The sequence below is a fragment of the Apium graveolens genome, chromosome 8 (genome assembly GCF_009905375.1).
Source record: "Apium graveolens cultivar Ventura chromosome 8, ASM990537v1, whole genome shotgun sequence".
NCBI classification, from domain to species: Eukaryota; Viridiplantae; Streptophyta; class Magnoliopsida; order Apiales; family Apiaceae; genus Apium; species Apium graveolens.
In genome coordinates, this window is record NC_133654.1 from 250535232 (window position 1) to 250557132 (window position 21901).

The 21901-nt window shown below is 34.0% G+C and overlaps 1 long non-coding RNA gene across 4 annotated transcripts; it reads left to right on the forward strand.

The window, feature by feature from the left end:
- Positions 1-4643: 4643 nt before the first annotated feature.
- On the forward strand, positions 4644-8786 carry LOC141676587 (uncharacterized). 4 transcript variants are annotated; one of them, XR_012557080.1, is made up of 6 exons: positions 4644-4798; positions 6140-6241; positions 6323-6991; positions 7080-7169; positions 7250-7765; positions 7857-8786. It is a non-coding gene; the product is annotated as an uncharacterized LOC141676587 (long non-coding RNA). The 4 variants fall into 4 exon arrangements; XR_012557082.1 differs by having other exon boundaries at positions 6326-6991; XR_012557081.1 differs by having other exon boundaries at positions 4665-4709.
- Positions 8787-21901: the final 13115 nt, after the last annotated feature.

A 21901-nucleotide genomic window follows, 5' to 3' on the forward strand; every position in this document is an offset into this window, starting at 1 on the left:
TATTAAGTCAGGTGTATGTGATTTAGTCCACTTCCTTGCAGATGGAAGGTTTTCTCTAGAACTGGATGCTCCCCCATGATCCATGCCATTTTCATCAACATCTTCTGATGCTCCCCCTGAAACTATGCTCTCTGAGTTGGATCCTTTAGTATTTAAGTTTTCAGAATTATCAGAACTTGATGAATCAGAACTTGAAGAGCCAGTTGTATGTTCTGATGCTTCTTGATATATGGTTGTATCTTCAGTATGCTCCCCCTGCACAGGTGCATTCTCCTTTGACGTAGTCACCACAGTTTCAATGACATCAGAGTTTAATCCATCAGAGTTTGCAGTATTAAGATTTAGACTGTCAGGGTTTGCAGTATCAGAATTTAATTCTTCATTCTCGAATCTCAGCTGATCATGATCATTGAAATCTTCAAGTCCAGTAATCTTCTTATCATCAAAAGAGACATTGATAGATTCCATGACCACCCTTGTTCTCAAGTTGTAGACTCTGAAGGCTTTTGTGGAAAGTGGATATCCAACAAAGATTCCTTCATCAGCTTTTAGATCAAATTTGGATAGCTGTTCAGGGTGGGTAAGTCTTAAGAACAAAACACTTGCATCCAAATACATGAAAATACTTCAGATTTGGCTTCTTTTTCTTCACCATCTCATATGGTGTCTTTCCATGCTTGTTAATGAGTGTTGCATTCTGAGTAAAACAAGCAGTCTGCACAGCTTCAGCCCAAAAATAGGTTGGAAGCTTTGCTTCATCAAGCATAGTTCGTGCAGCTTCAAAAAGAGTTCTATTCTTTCTTTCAACAACTCCATTTTGTTGTGGAGTTCCAGGAGCAGAAAATTCCTGCTTGATTCCCTGGTCTTTGCAAAACTCTTCCATTGTTAAATTCTTGAACTCAGTGCCATTATCACTTCTTATTATTTTCACAGAGTCTTTAACCAATTTATCCAGTTGCTTGACATGATCAATCAAGAAAGATGCAGTTTCATTTTTTGTGTGCAAGAAATACACCCATGTGTATCTAGTGAACTCATCCAATATGACCATAGCATATTTCTTCTTTGCAATAGATATGACATTCACTGGACCAAATAGATCAACATGTAGTAGGTGATAAGGCTCAAGAATTGATGATTCAGTCTTGCTCTTGAATGGAGATTTCCTTTGTTTAACCTTCTGACAAGAATCGCAAAGACCGTCAGGAGCAAATACTGACTTTGGCAGTCCTCTCACAAGATCTTTCTTGACTAGTTCATTTATATTGTTGAAATTTAAATGAGAGAATTTCTTGTGCCAGTTCCAGCTTTCTTCAATTGATGCTCTACTCATCAGACAGATTGCAGAACCATCAGTACTTGTTGAAAGCTTGGCTTCATAAATGTTACCACGCCTGTATCCTTTCAGAACAACTCTGCCTGTAGATTTGCTTACAATTTCACAGTGTTCTTCAAAGAAATCCACATGATAACCTCTGTCACATATTTGACTAACACTTAGCAGATTGTGTTTAAGTCCTGAGACCAGAGCTACTTCTTTAATGATGACATTCCCAAGATTGATATTGCCATATCCTAATTTTTTTCCAATATTGCCATCTCCATAAGAAACACTTGGGCCAGGCTTCTCCATAAAATCCGATAGCAGGGCTTTATTTCCAGTCATATGTCCTGAACATCCACTGTCCAGAACTAGGATGTTTTTCCTGTTGCCCAGCAATCACAAAGAGCACTAATGATTAGTTTTAAGGACACAGACTTGCTTGGATCCTTTGGCCTTATTAAGTTTGTTAACATTTGCAGCGGATTTAGCATCAGAGTTTATGTTTACATTTTTCTTATCAGAATTTACACTATCAGACTTTGAATCAGAACTTACACTAGAAGGAACAGTGCTAACTTTCTTTAAAGAAGGTTTTATTTGATAATAATCATAGTACAAACTATGATATTCCTTACAAGTATAAATGGAATGCCATAACTACCACAATGAAAACAAAAATTTTGTGGCTTATATCTAACAGACTGACTCTTAACTCCTGACTTTGAAGGTAAGGAGTTTATGTTCTTATTCTTCCTGCAAAAAGAAGCCAGATGGTTAGAACTTCCACAGTTATGACATGTTTTTCTAGGAGCATCAGGAACGGGCTTATAATCATTGCTTTTATTCACACCTTCCTTTCCATTCCTATTTTTACTAGGTGATTTTACCTTGTTTGTATTCTTAACTTCTTTCAGCTTATGCTTAAGCTGCTTCTTTGTCATTAAGCCTACGTTTACTTCAATTGTCTTTTCCTGTTTTAGTTTGTCAGAAGTTAATTCCTTTTTAACTTCTGATTTCTCAGTATCAGACTTTACAGCTACAAACTTAACAGGTTTTAACTTTGGCTTTTGTTTAACAACTATAGGCTTAATATCTACAGTTCCTTTATCATTCTTATCATCTCCATAACCTAAGCCCTCTTTCCAGTTTCCACTACTTAAAAAATTCTGAGTTGTTCTGCCAGAGTTATTCCATTACTGATAATCTCTCTTTCCTTTTCTAACTCAATTTTTAGAGATTCATTCATTTTAAGTACTTCATCCCTAACATAGAAAGCATCATCTCTATCTTTCTGAGTTTGATGGAACATGACTAACTCTTTTTCTAAATAATCATTCCTCTTTTTACAAGCAAGATTTTCATAAGTTAATATTTCACATGTTAAAGTTTGATCTCTATAGATAATGAACATGGTTTTAAGATATCTTCTCAACTCATTAATATCATCAGTATGAAATGCATAAGTAGTTTGAGGTACCTTTAACTCAGCAGCTTCAGTACCGCTTTCAGCATTTGCCATATCCGCATTTGCCATCGAGGCATAGTTCTCCTCACTTTCTGAATCTGAGGTGTCTGTCCAGATTTTCTTCTTTGTGACAAGAGCCTTGCCTTTGTCACTCTTCACTTTCTTGCAATCAGGAGATATTTGGCATTTCTCACCACAATTGTAGCATTTGACATTTATGTAATATCCTCTGTCAGACTTCCCTCCTTTGCCTTCAGATTTTCTGAAATTCTTCTTATCAGAACTTGCACCTTTCCTGGAAAACTTCTTTCCCTTCCTGAACTTCCTGTATGCAATCTTTGTGATTCCTTTCACCATAAGAGCACACAGCTTCATCATCTCTTCATCAGCATCCATCTCAGGAGAGCTTTCAGTTTCTGAGTCACCATCACTATCAGAACTTGATGACTCAGTATCAGACTTTGTGAAGAGCGCTTTACCCTTACTTTTCCTTGAGGTGGCTGCCTTGGGAGATTCTTCTATTTTGGTGGGCTTAGTTGCAGTTTCTACTTCAGACATGATTATTTTTGGATCTTAAACTGTCTGTGTGTTAACAGATAGGCTCTGATACCACTTGTTAGGTCACACACACTGTAGAAGGGGGTTGAATATAGTGTATATCACAATCAAATCGAATTCTAATAACACAAGTAACAGAAAAACAGACTTTATTCAAAGCAATAAACTCTGTTACAATATGGAACTGTCCTCTCTCAGTGATGAACAAATATCACGAGAGCCGCTAGGGTTACAATGAATAATATTCTCGATAATGATAACACTTATAGTGTAAACCCTATGTCTGTGTTTATATACTACACAATTACAAGATAATCGTTAATTGATATGAAATATAATTCTGCTTCCTAAAATATATCAATCAGATATCTTTTCTTCCAAGTATTCTATTCTTCATAGAATTCCTTCTTTATGCATATCTCTTCTTACATTTGTCTCGATCTTCTCTTTCTTCAATCAGCCGCCTTCCTTATCTGAACGTTTCCTTTAAGTCCTGATATTATCTTCTGATAAATTTCTCCTGAACCTTAAGTACTGATGACTTAAGTTCTGACTTCAGTATAAGTGCTGATTTCAGTTAAGTACTGATTTGTCCTGTTTAAGTAAGATCTGAAAACTAAACATAAATCATATTAGTCATGACATTATCAAATATATCTAACATATAAATATTACAATTTTATTATTTAAGATATTGAAATATGGTTTCATTTTTTTTATTATTTGAGCTTTGAATATAAATATTTGTACTATCTGAATTGATTCTTACGATTTTATAAGTTAAGATTTTACAAATTGTAATTAAAAAATTCATGATTTTTTATGAATATTACAATTTCATAATTTAAGATAGTATAAAAATTTACTTAAAAAAATTATACCATCTCAAATGATTATTCAAATTTGAGAACTACCAGATATTTAATATTATATTACAAGTACAAACATTTATACTATTTGAAAAAATTATTAGAATTTTATATTCATCATATGTCAAATTTTAATTCATCATATGTCAAATTGTTATTTTAGAAAATTTATCCCTTTCTATGATTTTTACAATTATATTATTATAACTGATTATTAGAATTTTATATGCATCGTATTTAAAATTTTGATTTTAAAATTTCATGCTTTTTTGCATTAATATTTTATTATTAAAAATGAACCTCACGCAACTTGAACATACGTTAACGGGTGAGTGATGTAAGTAGGCGGGGATGTCACGCCACTTGAAGTGGCACAAATAGGGTATATCACGTATCAAGTGGCGCAACTGTCACTTTAAAAAAAAAACCTACTCCTCATTCAGCAGAACACAGAGCAACACAGCCCCGCAGCCGTCCTCCTCATTTTCATCAGGTCTCTCTCCCTCCCTCCCTCCCTCTCCTCTCCCGCTCGCGCTCTCCCTCTACCTCTACCTATACCTCCCTCTCTCTCCCCACGCATATGTATGTATATGTATTTTCCAATTTTTGAATTGTATATCTAAGTACCAATATTTTGTATAATGTTTTGAACTGCTTGCTGAATATTATTTGGTTGTATGTAATATTATCAATTTTTCTTTGCTGCATATCTAGTATTTCGTCGACTGTTTTTGATTCATTAGCATTTGTAGCTTATTGTTTGATTGTGTGTAATTTAGTGGTAGCAATTGAATGTTTTTTTATTTGATTATTGAGTATGTTAAATAGCAGAAGAAGATGTTGTAATGGGTTGAAAGATAGCAATGCCATGGAATTTGTAGTGTTTATACAAAAATGAGGTGGGTTGTGTGCACTTGGGTGAACAGAGTTTACGTAGAAACCGATCTATATTAACATAAAATGGTATACAGTCTGGTTGTTTTGGTATATAGGGGATTAATTGAACATAAAATGTATTTAGAGAGTTAAATAATCTTATTTAAATATTATTTGGACCTTATTTTAGTGTTTTAAACTAAGTAACACATTTAAATTATATTTAGGTATGAGTAGATTATGTTAAATACAAGTAACAAAATATATTTAGGTAAAATAAATTTAAGTAACAATCAGAAAATATTTGTTAATCGGGTAGAGTTAGTACATTTTCTTGGAAAATATTTTATTCATTAGGAACATAAAATTATTTAGGGAATTAAATAAATTTTATTTAAATATTACTTACAGTAAGCTATATTTTTAATTTTTAAAAATAAGGAACAAATTTAAATTATATTTATGTATGAGTAGTAAAAGAGAAAAAAATATAATAAATCTAAACATAATTAGATTATGTTTAATACAAGCAACAAATTATCTTAGTTAAAATAAATATAAGTAACAGTCAAAAAATATTTGTTAATCGGGTAGATGTAGTACATTTTCTTGGAAAATATTTTATTCATTAAGAACATAAAATTTATTTAGGGAATTAAAAAATCTTATTTAAATATTACTTATAGTAAGCTATATTTTTTTATTTTTAAAAATGAGGAACACATTTAAATTATAATTAGGTATGAGTAGTAAATGAAGGAAAAAATATAATAAATCTCACAATAATTAGATTATGTTAAATACAAGCAACAAATTATCTTAATAAAAATAAGTAACAATCAAAAATCATTTGTTAATCGGGTAGAGCCGTAGAGGTAGTATAATTAGATTATGTTAAATACAATAAACAAATTATCTTAGTTAAAATAAATGTAAGTAGCAGTATTTACGTATAGTTAGAATAACCTATATTTTTTATTCATTAATTTGATTCTGGTTTTAATTTGATATGTGCTAGTATTCTGATCTTCATTTTTCATGTAAAAGGATTAAATGGCTCAACGTGAATTAAACCATCCTAGACCTATGAGTGCCGAGTTGCTCACTCGACAACATGAGCATCGTTCGGAGTTAGTTTGGAACAGATAGGTAAGCAGTAGTTTTTTGAGTTACTTGTGGCAATGCATGTTCATGTTCCAAGCCTCACTAGTTTTTTTGCTAATCACACAGCAGCATCTCCGCCTCCGTTCAAGCTTCAAGTTATATTGGGATATAGTTGCTGAATTTCCACCTCCACCACCTGTCTTACAGGGCATTATGGATGCCGGTTTTGAGAGTGTTTTCCTTATCGGGACGATGAAACATGATGCGGGGTTGATTACTGCTTTTGTTGACAGATGGCACCCAGTGACACATACATTTCATCTGCATTTTGGTGAGGCAACTATCACAATGTAGAATGTATATTACATATTAGGCCTGCGCAGTTCTGGGCGTCCCGTGTCATTCATTGCAGGGGAGGTATTTGATCCTAGTTCAGCACATGAGGTTCTAGGTGTTGCCCCTGAGACCAGCGTCATTGTATCAAATAATATAAAGATCAGCTAGTTGGTTCGGGAGTTTGGTAACTATACACACCTTGAAGAGGCTAGTGATCCTGATTACGATGATCGTCTCTTGTTCCACATCCGTGCACACCTTCTGCTGATTATAGGGTCACTATTCCCAAACTCGTCTGGGAACTGCATTAGCCTGCACCTCCTTCCATATGTGAGAGACCTTGATCAGATTGGTACTTTTAGCCGGGGAAGTGCATGTCTTGCCTATCTATATAGTCGACTTTGTATTTCTATCATAAGGAATGTCGTCGAGTTATGTGGCCCGATGACTCTATTGCAGGTACATTTCATTTCACTGTTTCCCACTTGTGAATTTTTCTGTTATAATTACATGGTAAACACTTTTATTATTTTCTACCTATTTACAGGGTCTATTAGGTTTGGATATACGAGCATTGCACAAGGCTAGCTCCTAGGCATCGAGGAAATTATATCATGCGACATCCCTGTGCACTTAGGTAGATAACTAAACTATAAAAAACTCCTCAATTATTTACTTGAAGTGAACATATCTTAGTAAAATGCAAAATTGTTTTAGGTGGATGGTCCCAGTGGAGGCTGTACATGTGCAGAGACATTCAGCTCATGGAGTTCGTTACGAGCTTGATCACATAGTTAAGTCTTACTTCATATGGATGCCCTACGGTGACTCTGCACCGCAGGCCCATGACATCCCAGCCGACGAGTTGCAGCTGATCAGCACCTCCTCTCCCTTGATATACATGCGTGTTCTGGAGTGGTGTTATACTAATCGCGCTACTCGGCAGTTTGGTTTTCTGCAGCGGATCCCTACTTCCTCCCCACACATTGGTCATCATATTTTCCATGGCAGTAGCAGTGGGTGGCACTTGAGTATAGAGAGTATTATTGAGCTTTGGGAGCACCGACATGAGGGCATCATTGCTGCACCAACATACATGCCTAGAAGGAGACCTAAGCCCGTTATGGATATAGCACATGGTATGACAGAGTTACTCGCCGATACATGATAAATCCCACTCTCTGGGCCTCTGAAGAAGGTTTTTTGAGGTCGTAGGGGCTTCTTCCTGTAGCTGTAAGTCTCGACTTTTTACTTTCATAGTTGTATATGATCTTTTCCCGTCAATTCATGCCCTTCTTACAATATTTTATTCATTGTCAAACAGACTGAGGGTTTGTCCAATGCTTCCCATGAGATACAGAGTTCTGAGGTGACAACTGATGATCCTATTGTTGATAGTGCACTATAGGGCATGGAGGTCACACTGGATGACACAGGTTTCCATGTCCCCCATCCACCTCCAATGGTGCCTACTGGACGTAGAAGACCTCGTACTAGAGGTGGGAGTACTAGTGTAGCTTTTCCTCACCCTAGGCCATCTCCCTTGGATGGATATGTACTGTGGGGTCAAGGCCACGGCTAGGGATGGATCAGCAGGTCATAGTTTTACTAGATCTCCTTGGGAGCACACTATGCAGGGGCATGAGCATGCATTTACTGGATCTATTTCACAGTATACCTATCAGGGGTTTGGACAGACTTCTCAGGGGCATGGATTTACTGGATCTCCTATGGAGCATACTTCTCAGGGTTGTGGATCTACTGGTTCTCATATGGAGCATACCTATCAGGGGTTTGGACAGTCTACTCAGGATTTTCATGGTACTCATCCCTTCACTTTTCAGCATTCTCATACAGGTGAGGGTTTCTAGGGCGGGACATCTGGCAATGGTTCTTCCTTTCAGACACCAGAGAGGGGTTTTCAGCCGTTAATGTCGCATGATACCTCCAGGAGTAGATATGCCTCCCCTATCGTAAATGAGGACGATGATGGTGATGACGAAGAGCCTCTTGATGTGCAGGTTAGGCAGCAACCCCCAGAGCGGTGAAGGGCCAGGGGAGGATCTGTCACACCGGTGGCAGGTATTGTCGATGATTGTATTCTCAGTAGTTATAACAGTTGCACCTCTTTCGTAGGCTTTCTATATGTACTTCATTATATTTCGAACTATTTGTTTAATTTGTGCAACTTCTATTTGGATTTTCAAAAATGTAATCAGTTTTATGAAATGAGGAGTACCCTGCCTAGCTCTAATTATGCCTCGAAATTCAAACACATAAATTGTACATTACGTATTACATAAAATGGTAACATGATAAACAATTACAGCATGAACAAATAATTACATTAATTTTTAAAAATCAGCAAGGTTAATAACATATTGATCAGGCTCATCATCCTCATCCTTGATCTGTTTTTTATTCTCATCTTCCCCCATCTATAGATATTGCTCATGAGCTTCAATGTACCTTGCTATTATGCTATCTTCTTGTTCAATAAGGTTAATTTCCATTTCGTCATATTTTTTGTAAACTTCATCCACCAGACGGATACGTTCCTCCTTGGGGATGGACTTATCTTTATAAGCCATTTCAATCTTCTTTTTATCGGCTTTTATTGCGTCCAAGATTTTTTTCTTCTCCTTTCCATTTGATTTTTTCCCGGTTTTAGAATCTTTCCTTTTCTTCCCACGTTCAACGGATTTAACAAAACTTAGTTGACGCATTCCTCTCTTAACATTTGTAGGTGTTGCTTGCCTTTTGCCCTTATCCATTTTATGTTTAATATGATGTAAACACTTTGCACATATGGTTTCAACTTAGAAAGGATGAGCTATTTATAGGGCAAAATGACCCATATTATCAACATGTTATCATTTTCACGTTGATTTGATTATACTACTTTCACTATTTATAGGTCATTGTGCATTCTTATATTAAAGTAAAAGGTTGAGTAGTCGAATCAGTTTGAACGAAGTGTACACGGAAGGTAATACATAATTTGACCAAGACAACATAACAATATTTAGCATTGACAAAAATTTTTAAAATACTGTATGACAACATTACGATGATCACATTACTTGCGAATAATAAAACTAGACACAAACTTTACAACCTGAAACACTAAACTCATTGTTGAAGGAAATTTTATTAACTTATGGTTGTATTTCTCTTACTCATCGTCGGACAATGAACAATCAGAAATATAATCAGGACCTACAGCAAAATGATGATACATCATTGCAGTGTGTAGGTTGTCGTCTTCAGCATACTCCTTACTTCTTGTTTGTAGCTCTTTACGATTTAAGCGCATCCTCATTCGATTTTCTTCCTCTTTAGCATGAAACAACGTTATTTTCAACTTTTAAGGGGTGTCTCGCTGCATGTGTATGGCGCGTTGTTTTGGTATTCTTACTCCTTCCTCAACACATTGCCCTATACAACTTTGGAGACATCCAACACGCCATTCCCACTTCCTATGCATCATGCTTACCGAACTTCTTGCGTAATGTTCATTCGGATCCATTGAGTACCTAAAGTCGTCATCACAAAACCATTTCATACTAATTGCTCGGTTAATATCACCAGGTGTGTAACTCATTATTCTTCAATTACTACATTGTGCCAGCGATGACAACACACTATATTTATAACATAAAAAAACTTGATAATTAGTTGATTTGACAATATTTTAAATATTCAAATAACCATGACTTTCCCAATCATACATTACTGACTTGCACGTTATTTCTTCTGCATGATAGTATTACATGCAAACATTATATCATCTATAAAAGTTCACATGCTATGACAATAATGATATAAATGTTGAACATGACAAAAATATGACATGTCCAATCATACAGTAATGTAGGTCATTTATTACATCTCTTTATTTCATGTCAACTGCATTTTCCACCATTTTTTTCAGGTTATCCACTTTATCTTATCTTCAAAATTTTCGCATGGTTCACAATACTGTTACTTTTACAATTATTCACCCAGCAAAGTTTCCTATATAAAAAACTAAGCCATATCCAAAACGGCTCATAACATTACTAGAATGTCATATAACATAAATCGCAACTGCTTGATAATCAAAAGAGAAGATGATTATGTAAGTCTTAGTGTTAGTGATCCAAAGGAGTACTTCGCCGGTGTACGTCACGAATGAGCTTATCGACGCGAAGAATCCGACCGGCTGAGAGATGACCTTATTGCTATGGGTGTAAGGGTTCTGGTTTGAAAATCCCTTACAATATATTTTGAAGCCGGGGAAAGTCCTACTTGGTCATAATTTAGGAGAAAAGTGATTAACATTGTGGCACATATAAGGAAGGAAAATAATCGAATGTTGTTGCGTAGGAGTCGTCACTATATGTTTCAACTTGCGCAAGATTCACTCCGCGCTATTGGAAGAGAGCTTACAGAAGCGGAGCAACACAACCTATTACAAAATCAAAACTACCTTTCTGACGATTATATGTCCGATGATTCCCTTTGAATTATGTGTTCTCATATTTCGTACCTTACTATATTTCTGTATTTATTTATTAATTAATGCAAACTTAACTTCAAACAAAAATTGAATTTTGATAATAATTGGAGTTAAAATACACACGGTTACATATTAATACGAGGATAGAACACATTATATTGTCCATAGACAACGACAACACAATAAATAAATAGAAACTAATACGATGCAACAATACAAATATTTGTTAACCAACAAAATAGCAAGCAGGTCATTCATCTGTATCATCAGAGTCATCATCATCTTCATTGTTGTTCCAGGTGTGGGAGTCGATGAACGCCTTCAATCTCTGCAATTCCCTCGTTGCCTTCACATTTTCGCGCTGCAACTCACGAATTCTTGCGCGGTGGGCTACAGTATCCATGTTAATTTCTTTCCTGAGCATTTCAATGAGACTTGTTGTACGGGGTTCAAACGGCTCCTCGATCCAACGTTCATAAATGCAAACACCGTCAGGATATTTGATAAAATGCCTGCCTGCGTCAATACCCTTCCAGTAATGCACTACAACAACTACTTTCCCACAAAAACAAAGGTCCATATTTGGGAGTGAAGATATAATTACTTTTGACGTGTGTGACTTCATGAGGTTGTAACTCCCTATTTATAAGTGATTTGGTAAAGAATACATAAATTATAAATTTTGACACATGTGTGAAGCTACTTTCAATGACCTTTCACGGGAAACAACAAGCTACAAATCACTCATAAATTTAATTCAAACATGCAACAGACTATACACGATCTTTTATGTAATTCAGACACACAAATCACTGATAAAATTAACTGCTCAAAGCTTATCTGCAACAGCAAGCAATTTCAAATTACATGTTCAATCTTTGTTCACGTGCTAAAGTGACTATACAATCACAGTGATTTTTTTTCAAACTTCAATACACAAACTGAGTAGTCATTCCAATTTAATTGAAGAAGGAAGCATGTGACCTTTGCTGCCTATTTAGGACAGTATAAAGTAAATTGCTTCTACAATTTTGAAATAGTTAATCCAAAATAACGTGACAAAACAAATTTGTGATAAAGTATGGCAAAAGATTTAGGCACAATGCTAACATTGCCTATGTACGTCGCGAATCCAAATGTATTCGAACTTGCATATGACTTAGAATATACTATACTGAGAATAATAACCACAACAAAAATTACTTAAAAAAGTAACCACCGAAATCTTATCAACAAAAGCAAGCAATATAAAATCTTTATTCGCGTGTTGAAGTGACTATACAATTACAGTGACATTTTTTACTGAATGACCCAAAAATATAAGAGGCTCAGCAGTGAATCCAAAGGGATTCCGACTTGGATGTTACTTATCATTTACTTTAACTGATAAAAGTAACCACTACGAAATCACTGCTAAAAGTAACCACTGAAATCTTGTCAACAACAGGGGCCAATTTCAAATTGCTTGTTCAATCTTCATTCACGTGCCAGAATGACTGTTTAATTATAATAATTTCTTGCAAACTTCAATATACACAGTGAGTAGTCAGTTCAAATTAATACAATCAGAATTCATGTGATTTCTGCTTTATTTCAGATCACATGTTGAAAATTGAATCAAAGGGATAAGATGTCAATTGAAAGTGATGACCACAAAATCTGCTGGGATAAGATGTGAATCCAAAGGGATAAGGTTGCTTTAATTTCATCCCTATAAATAGCAGTTTTCATTTTTTATTTCTAGCATAAGTTTATAATCTCATACATATTTATCTTAGCCATTGCTGTGATGGAGAGGCAAGAAATGTGTTTTTGTGGGGTGGGACCTGAGATATCTAATATGTGGACCAGTGAATATGCCGGTAAGCATTGGGAGCGGTGTGCTAGTCGGAAGTGTGCTTACTTTGTTTGGCTCGATGAACCTCTGATAGGCCGTGCTTTGGAAGCTGTTCACCAGCTTCACAAGGAGATGGACAGGATACACTATGACACAAAAATGGAATTGTGGGCATATTATCAGGAGAAGTTAGTTGTGATTCGTGCTCAGGTGATTGAGAAGGTGCGGGAAGTGAAAACCACCATCAACGACGCTCAAATTTAATAAATCCGAAGGTCGGATTGTCCCCATATGTTTTCAATCTACAAGTTGTATTTTTCAAGTAGTGTTGCTTTAAAGTTGTTATACGTTCAAGCTTTTGTTTTGAAGCTAGAACTTGTATTTGAGATAACAAATAATTCCTATATAGTAATCTCAACTTAGCTATTTTATATTTGCTACTTTCTGTTCGTGAGCTTATCTAACATTTTTCTTACTTCCATACTATTTTCGGGTGGTTAAAAACCTTTTATCTAAATAATTTTTTCTTAATATGATTTTTTTTGTCAAAGTATTGTACAAATATTACTATATAAAGTTATAAAATTTAAATTTTAGAGTAAATAACTATATTTTCAAAAAATATAAAAATCACTCTTCGTTATACTAGTTCACATTTTCTTCTAAGGAAGCATGTTCGGGTACATATTAATATATCTTCTTTAATTATTTTCCCTGATTTGTTTTGTCAAATAAAAGTAGTGTACTTTTACTACAACATTACGCAAAAAAATACATATTTTATTAGGATATATTATGCTTACTAATCCTCCCAAAAAGCTTGTTAAACTTGATTTTATTATGTATTACAACGTAACAAACATGATAAAGGAAAAAAAACAAAACAAGGCTACGCCACTTCAAGTGGCACAGTTGTGTCCAACGCCACTAGAAGTGGCGTAGAGGCCTATTTTCGTAAATTTATGTTCAACTGGCCTACTTTCACAAAACTTGCGTTCAACTGACCCAGAAATCAAATGGAGCTGAGCTCGTCCCGCTAAAGTTTTAGACTTCTAGCTCTAGCACTGCAAAAGTGAAGGTTCACTTTGCTTTTCTTGGCCATTGTGATTCTCAAACAGAGTTTTTTTTTTACGAATTGTCTCCCAACTTCAAATCATGTAGATGACTATGTATCCAAATTAAAATGATTTGTATTTGTAATCAATGAAATTATGCGCTGCTTACAAAAATACTAGCGTAAAAGCCATGCGAGGCTAGAGCCTGTAGATATATTTAAATAATTTCCCATATTTAATGGTGAATAAATATTTAAATAATTTTATAATAAAAAATTTATCAAAAATGATTTACTATTTTATGTTTTATTTGTATATATTTTTCTAGATTACATATCATTTTGGATAAATATCCCTACTATAAAAAACATGCAATAATTTTTTAATTGCTAAAATATTTAATTTTTTACAACATAAAACATACATTATCAAATTAAATAATTGAGCACAAAAAATTAATTATTTTCACGTAATCGTCTGGGAGTATAACCTGAACATTTAATAATTGATGTGGTTTTGACATAATAATAGTATATTTGTAAAATATAAAATTGAACTTGCACGTAAGATTAAACCTTAACACATATTATAATTTATAAAATCTCTTAAATTTATGTATTGGATCATGTCTTACGTATACAGAGACATGCATGATGCAATCTTAAATTTCGTGTCTTTTACAACTAAATGCTTGTAACACTTTCAAAATGTATTGCAATAGCCCACTAACACTAGTAGTACATTGTATGTTTAGTTTCAGGATTAGTTTTACGTACAAGTACGCACTACAATAGCACCAAGCATGAGTTTTCATACAATTAGTACGAGTTCTATCTAGTGTCTTGTATCTGGTATTCACATTATTACACAATTTATATATATCATTACATTTCACCGTATTTGGATAGCATGTTAAATATTACGTTAAATTTGGTTAATAACTAAACGTATTATTTTGCAAATCATTTTTTTATTTTTTTGAAAATCTCAAAAATCTCGTACATTTGGAAAGTATACTCTGTAAATTGTATTGATATTAAAAACTGTTCGATTTACAGAGTGCATATTATTTCTATACTTACTTATTTTTAGAGCAATTATACATTTTAATCGCTTTAATTCTAAACAAATGGTCGACAAAATATATCTAATTTGACGAACTTATTTTAAAAAATTTAATCTAAAAATTATGTAATGTAATTGTGTGATATAATAAAAGATGGATTTCATGACTAATCCTTTAGTGAAATATTTGATATAAATATTACATAACTATTTATATAAGGACTAAGAAATTGATATATGCTCATCATATCGATCGTGGAACATTGGTTTTGAATTAAAATTTTAATTAATATCATATTATAGCTTTTTTATCATTTAAATTACCATATTTATATATAAGTATTTTGCACGTTTTTTTATTTTTTTCGTTAAATTTTGGTGATGGTTTTCTATTGTTATTTCTACCTAACGGAAAATTCATTTTTTTTAATATTTATCTAAGTTGGCTATATATTAGTTTATCCTAATCGAACCATGTTAGATGGATCACAAATTATCAAGTTATGACAAAAAAATATGACAATAACTCATAATCAGTCTAAACCTGAATTGTAATACATGAGAGTGGCTTGTATCCGAATAAAACGGTGCCATAATCTGTAAATGAAAAAACAATTTGATCCCAAACGTGAGCATAAAAGTGATATTTGATTCTACCTCATTCTATATTGTTATCAATAATTGACTAATTCAAAAATATAATAAGAAAAATAATATTACATAAAAAAGGAAAATAAAAATAAAAACATAATTAATATTTATTTAATCGTAAAAAGTCAAGTGCAATAAAAATTATTAGGATGACTGAATATATAATTACAGGTTAAACTATGAAAACTAAAAAAATGGAGTTACATAAATAATATAAAGCAACATTATATTTACTCAAAAATTAAAATAATAGAAAAAGATAATGATAGAAAGAGATGATATGGTTTATCTAATAAGATTTTTAAAGAGGACTCAATGACATGTGCAGCATAATGGTAGTGACATGTTGTAACACCCCCGACCTAAAAATAAATATTAGATGGAATGAATGGAATTAATACTCTAATTATGTGTTACTTGATATCCGTGTTCGATGTTTACATGCGATAGAGTTTGTGAATTTTAATTTTTATATATCTAAAATAAAGTATAAATAATTTTGATATTTTTATAGAAATTTATATGTCATTATATGATTTTATAAATGATTTATAGATTTAATTACTTATTTTTCAAATTAAATATTAATTATTTTGAATAAGCGGGAATCATCCAACTTCAACGGTTTTTATGTTTTCACCACCCGGAAGTTTCCGAAAAACTCATTTCTATCTTAATTTGATTATTTCGAGCATTTTCCGTGTTTTGATTTTTTCAATCCGGAGTACGATTGTACTCATACGGTTCCCAATACAAATTTTACGATATTATTTTCGTTTCGTTAACCCGATAATCTAGATATTTTTGACATATGGGATATTTTGATTAAAATCCTATCTTATCTTTTTGTAATACGTGCAATCCTATCTTATCTTTTCGTAGTTCGTGCAATCATATTTTATCTTTTCGTAATAAGTGCAATCATATCTTATCTTTTCGTAGTACGTGCAATCCTATCTTATCTTTTCGAAGTACGTGCAACCCTATCTTATCTTTTCGTAGTACGTGCAATCCTATCTTATATTTTCAGTAACTATAAATAGCCCTTACAGTACCTTGTTCAGAAAAGGAAAAATAAACTAAAAAATCTTATAATTTCCCAGAGAAAATACGTACATTCATAGTGTTCTTCATAATCAAACGAGGATTCAAAGGCGTTATCGAACTCCGATTTTAGCGTGCAATTAGTCAAATCGAAGCTCGTAACAAGTAGAATGTACGGCTCCTCGAACCAACGTTCATAAATGCAAACACCGTCAGGATATTTGATAAAATGCCTGCCTGCGTCAATACCCTTCCAGTAATGCACTACAACAACTACTTTCCCACAAAAACAAAGGTCCATATTTGGGAGTGAAGACATAATTACTTTTGACGTGTGTGACTTCATGAGGTTGTAACTCCCTATTTATAAGTGATTTGGTAAAGAATACATAAATTACAAATTTTGACACATGTGTGAAGCTACTTTCAATGACCTTTCACGGGAAACAACAAGCTACAAATCACTCATAAATTTAATTCAAACATGCAACAGACTATACACGATCTTTTATGTAATTCAGACACACAAATCACTGATAAAATTAACTGCTCAAAGCTTATCTACAACAGCAAGCAATTTCAAATTACATGTTCAATCTTTGTTCACGTGCTAAAGTGACTATACAATCACAGTGATTTTTTTTCAAACTTCAATACACAAACTGAGTAGTCATTCCAATTTAATTGAAGAAGGAAGCATGTGACCTTTGCTGCCTGTTTAGGACAGTATAAAGTAAATTGCTTCTACAATTTTGAAATAGTTAATCCAAAATAACGTGACAAAACAAATCTGTGATAAAGTATGGCAAAAGATTTAGGCACAATGCTAACATTGCCTATGTACGTCGCGAATCCAAATGTATTCGAACTTGCATATGACTTAGAATATACTATACTGAGAATAATAACCACAACAAAAATTACTTAAAAAAGTAACCACCGAAATCTTATCAACAAAAGCAAGCAATATAAAATCTTTATTCGCGTGTTGAAGTGACTATACAATTACAGTGACATTTTTTACTGAATGACCCAAAAATATAAGAGGCTCAGCAGTGAATCCAAAGGGATTCCGACTTGGATGTTACTTATCATTTACTTTAACTGATAAAAGTAACCACTACGAAATCACTGCTAAAAGTAACCACTGAAATCTTGTCAACAACAGGGGCCAATTTCAAATTGCTTGTTCAATCTTCATTCACGTGCCAGAATGACTGTTTAATTATAATAATTTCTTGCAAACTTCAATATACACAGTGAGTAGTCAGTTCAAATTAATACAATCAGAATTCATGTGATTTCTGCTTTATTTCAGATCACATGTTGAAAATTGAATCAAAGGGATAAGATGTCAATTGAAAGTGATGACCACAAAATCTGCTGGGATAAGATGTGAATCCAAAGGGATAAGGTTGCTTTAATTTCTTCCCTATAAATAGCAGTTTTCATTTTTTATTTCTAGCATAAGTTTATAATCTCATACATATTTATCTTAGCCATTGCTGTGATGGAGAGGCAAGAAATGTATTTTTGTGGGGTGGGACCTGAGATATCTAATATGTGGACCAGTGAATATGCCGGTAAGCATTGGGAGCGGTGTGCTAGTCGGAAGTGTGCTTACTTTGTTTGGCTCGATGAACCTCTGATAGGCCGTGCTTTGGAAGCTGTTCACCAGCTTCACAAGGAGATGGACAGGATACACTATGACACAAAAATGGAATTGTGGGCATATTATCAGGAGAAGTTAGTTGTGATTCGTGCTCAGGTGATTGAGAAGGTACGGGAAGTGAAAACCACCATCAACGACGCTCAAATTTAATAAATCCGAAGGTCGGATTGTCCCCATATGTTTTCAATCTACAAGTTGTATTTTTCAAGTAGTGTTGCTTTAAAGTTGTTATACGTAGATTCAAGTGGGCAAAAGATCAATAGTAAAATCAATTCAAAGTTTGGGATTCATAAATAATAAATTATGTGGTGCACGATAAGTATATACTGTTGTAACGCCCCCAAATCCGGGGTCAGAGGATTTGGTCGTCACTATGAAACCTCAATCCAAATTAACCTGTTTAATCAATAAACAAATGCCAGCGGAAGATATATTTAATATAAATGACCCCAACTAATCCAAGATCTTTTAAGGTTACAGTTCTAGAAACAAGATATCCAAATTCCACAAATAAATTTTCCACTTTCTTTTAACAATCTTTTCAATAAATCTCAATCTCAAAATTAAACCCACTAGTATAACTTTGAAATGAAGTATACTAGGCCCAAATAAAATACAAAACTATAATATAATATAATATAAACAACTTTATACAATAAAACTTACACTAGCCCGCAAACCCTGGACCAACCACCTTCCAAGAGCTTCTTCTTTGCTTCCGCGAATTACGCAGCTAAACAGCGCAAGCTAATCCTCACTGGAGGTTAAATTTGAAAACAGGCAAGTATGAGCGAAAGAAATGCTCAGCAAGATCATTATGACATATATAGGGTCTTTTGATATAAAACCGACATCTGCATTAGAGCAGAACATTTAAAATCTTAATTGATGAATCATAAAACTTTAGTTGAGGAACCCCAGAATTGATTCCTTAATTGTATTCAAAACCATTTTGATATTTTTGAGCGAAATGCTTCAGCAATACTTTGAATCTTGACGAGAATAAAACTCGTAAAACAGTGTTTACAAAAATATCGTAAACAATTCTAACATGAAACAATGATTCTGGATTGAATCGTAAACTTTACTCAAAACCGAACTCTTGAAATTAATACTTATTTTGCTGTCATATCAAATTAGCTATCAATACGACCTTTGATGCTCACAACCTACCCGCGCTAAAATAGGAAAGTCAACATCAATCATCTATACTAATACCACCTTTGATATTTAACAACAACCCAAGTATCCACAAAATTAGAAACTGAATCAAACCCACAATTCACTTTTAATCCAAAACAGAATCAGTTGATAAATCATTTATTCTATGAATATCAAAAACGATATGATAATTTAGATTAGGATCGTCCTCCGACGGACGTACTATCACATGCTGATCAGCCCGTGTGATAGCACAAGGTCATGAATCGTAGAAACGTGACCCCAAAAACACGAGTACTCAAACAGAAGGCAATAAACCTGCCCGTGGCAAAAATTGTGTCATAATATTCCATATGGCACTTAGAAATAGCCCTCCGCTGGACCGTCCATCCCGGTCACTTACGCAATTATGATCCAATCTTAAAACCTTTTATTAAAATGAGGTCCTAATAATCGACACCCGAAATAATTTTATTCCCCCAATTCTTGGGTAGGAATATTCGCAACCAAATCGCTTTTCACAAAATCCAAAACATTTATAAATCTGATAATTGAATAAGTAAAATCACCTGCCTATTCTGAACATAATAGCAGATGAGTATTTGCATAAACAGAATTATTTAATTCAGCGATATGTAAAACATTTATCTATTTTGAACTGAGAATAAGAAAATCAATGCTTGCATAATAGGATTCAAGATAAATATCACTTGAACAATAAGTGATGATAGGGATACTTGCCTTTGGGTTTTAGTAGTTAGTCACACTCGCAACGACACATCTATTATGACATTCTGTCTCAAAACATCACCGTCTTTCCTTTCAACACTTTACTGATATGCTGCTCCTACGATTGCTAGAAGCTAGATACCCAATACCATTTCATTCCATTCTTTATCCAATATATTGTCCTGATCAACTCGAATGATCCGCATCTATAATTAAAAGATATAACTTTAATCTCCTAAACGATAATCACTCGACGAACTGCGCATCAAAAGCCTATCGTCTACCCATACGATAGCCCACACATAAATATAACAGACAATCACAAGACTCTTGATCCACATACACACATAATTCATATAACACGTAATCACATAACTCACGTAGCATGTAAAAAACTAATTCATGTATCACATAATTCATATCACACACGACTCGGTTCGTCAAAAGGTTCGGCTCGGTACGTTTAAAACGGAAATCGGGTCAAAAATATGATTTATCGATCAAAAATTGACTCAGAATGATTCGTAAAACAAGCGACCTTTCGAAACAAAAGAATTTGGGTCTCGAAAGTATTTTTATTGAAAGCAAAATATTTTTCTGAGTCTAGAGGCGTTTGTTTCGTATTAAACAGACGAACGGTTTATTTATAAAAATATCTTGTCCCCACACGTAATTAGGTTTCGTAAAATTTAATTATATATCCTCGTTCGACGTCTCCGATAATCGTAGGTTACATTCCCGTATTTTCGGAATTAATTTCCCGAAAATCGGGCAGCGTCTCCTTTATTTATTGGCCTACCCGTCGAACATCCCGACGTCAAAACACAACAACAAAATCAATCGCAATCCCAAAATCCAACCACTAACTTCAGTTATTAACGTCAATTCGTAAATTCCCCAATACTAATTAAATATAATTATTAATCGTTATCATTCATATTTTTATGTTTTAAACCGTATTTTACAATTTTTATTCGTATTTTGTGTTTTAAATAGTAGGACTCAGAACAACGTCATCACCGTCCACCGTCCGCTCATAAAAAGTCATCGCGGACGGCGACAAAATTTCGCGGGTACCCGAGTAATTTCCCGGGTTTCCGACACACAATTTCGCCGATTAATAAATTCTTTTCCACACGATAAATTTAATTCACGAATATTAATCATATCCCTCCTGCAGCAAAAGAAAATAAATAAATCCAATAACCCAAATCAGTATACGCGCTATAATTCGGGATACAACCGAAAATAAATAACATCCAGAAGCAGAATCACAACACAGGGAACCGAGGTCGCCGAAAAATACCGGTGGCCGGACAATTAACATGCACAAACGCAGATAATCAGAGTATCAACATACTTGCAAACGTATATATACACACGACAACAGTAATAATCAATCACAACCCCACGCCCATGCGCCACCATAACCCGCCGGAAAGCAAGGCAGGCGGCGACGGGCACAGGAGGGACAGACAGGGGAATTACCGAAAAGGAAAATGGCTGGAAAACAGTTGCAGTGAAGGAGAGAATACCGAACAGAGATAATCGAGAGATAAGGAGATGAAGAAATGGACTGGGAAAGTGAATAAAGAGAGAGACACAGAGAGAATTGGTCGAGGGAGATGAAAGATTGTTGTTTTTGTTCGGGTCT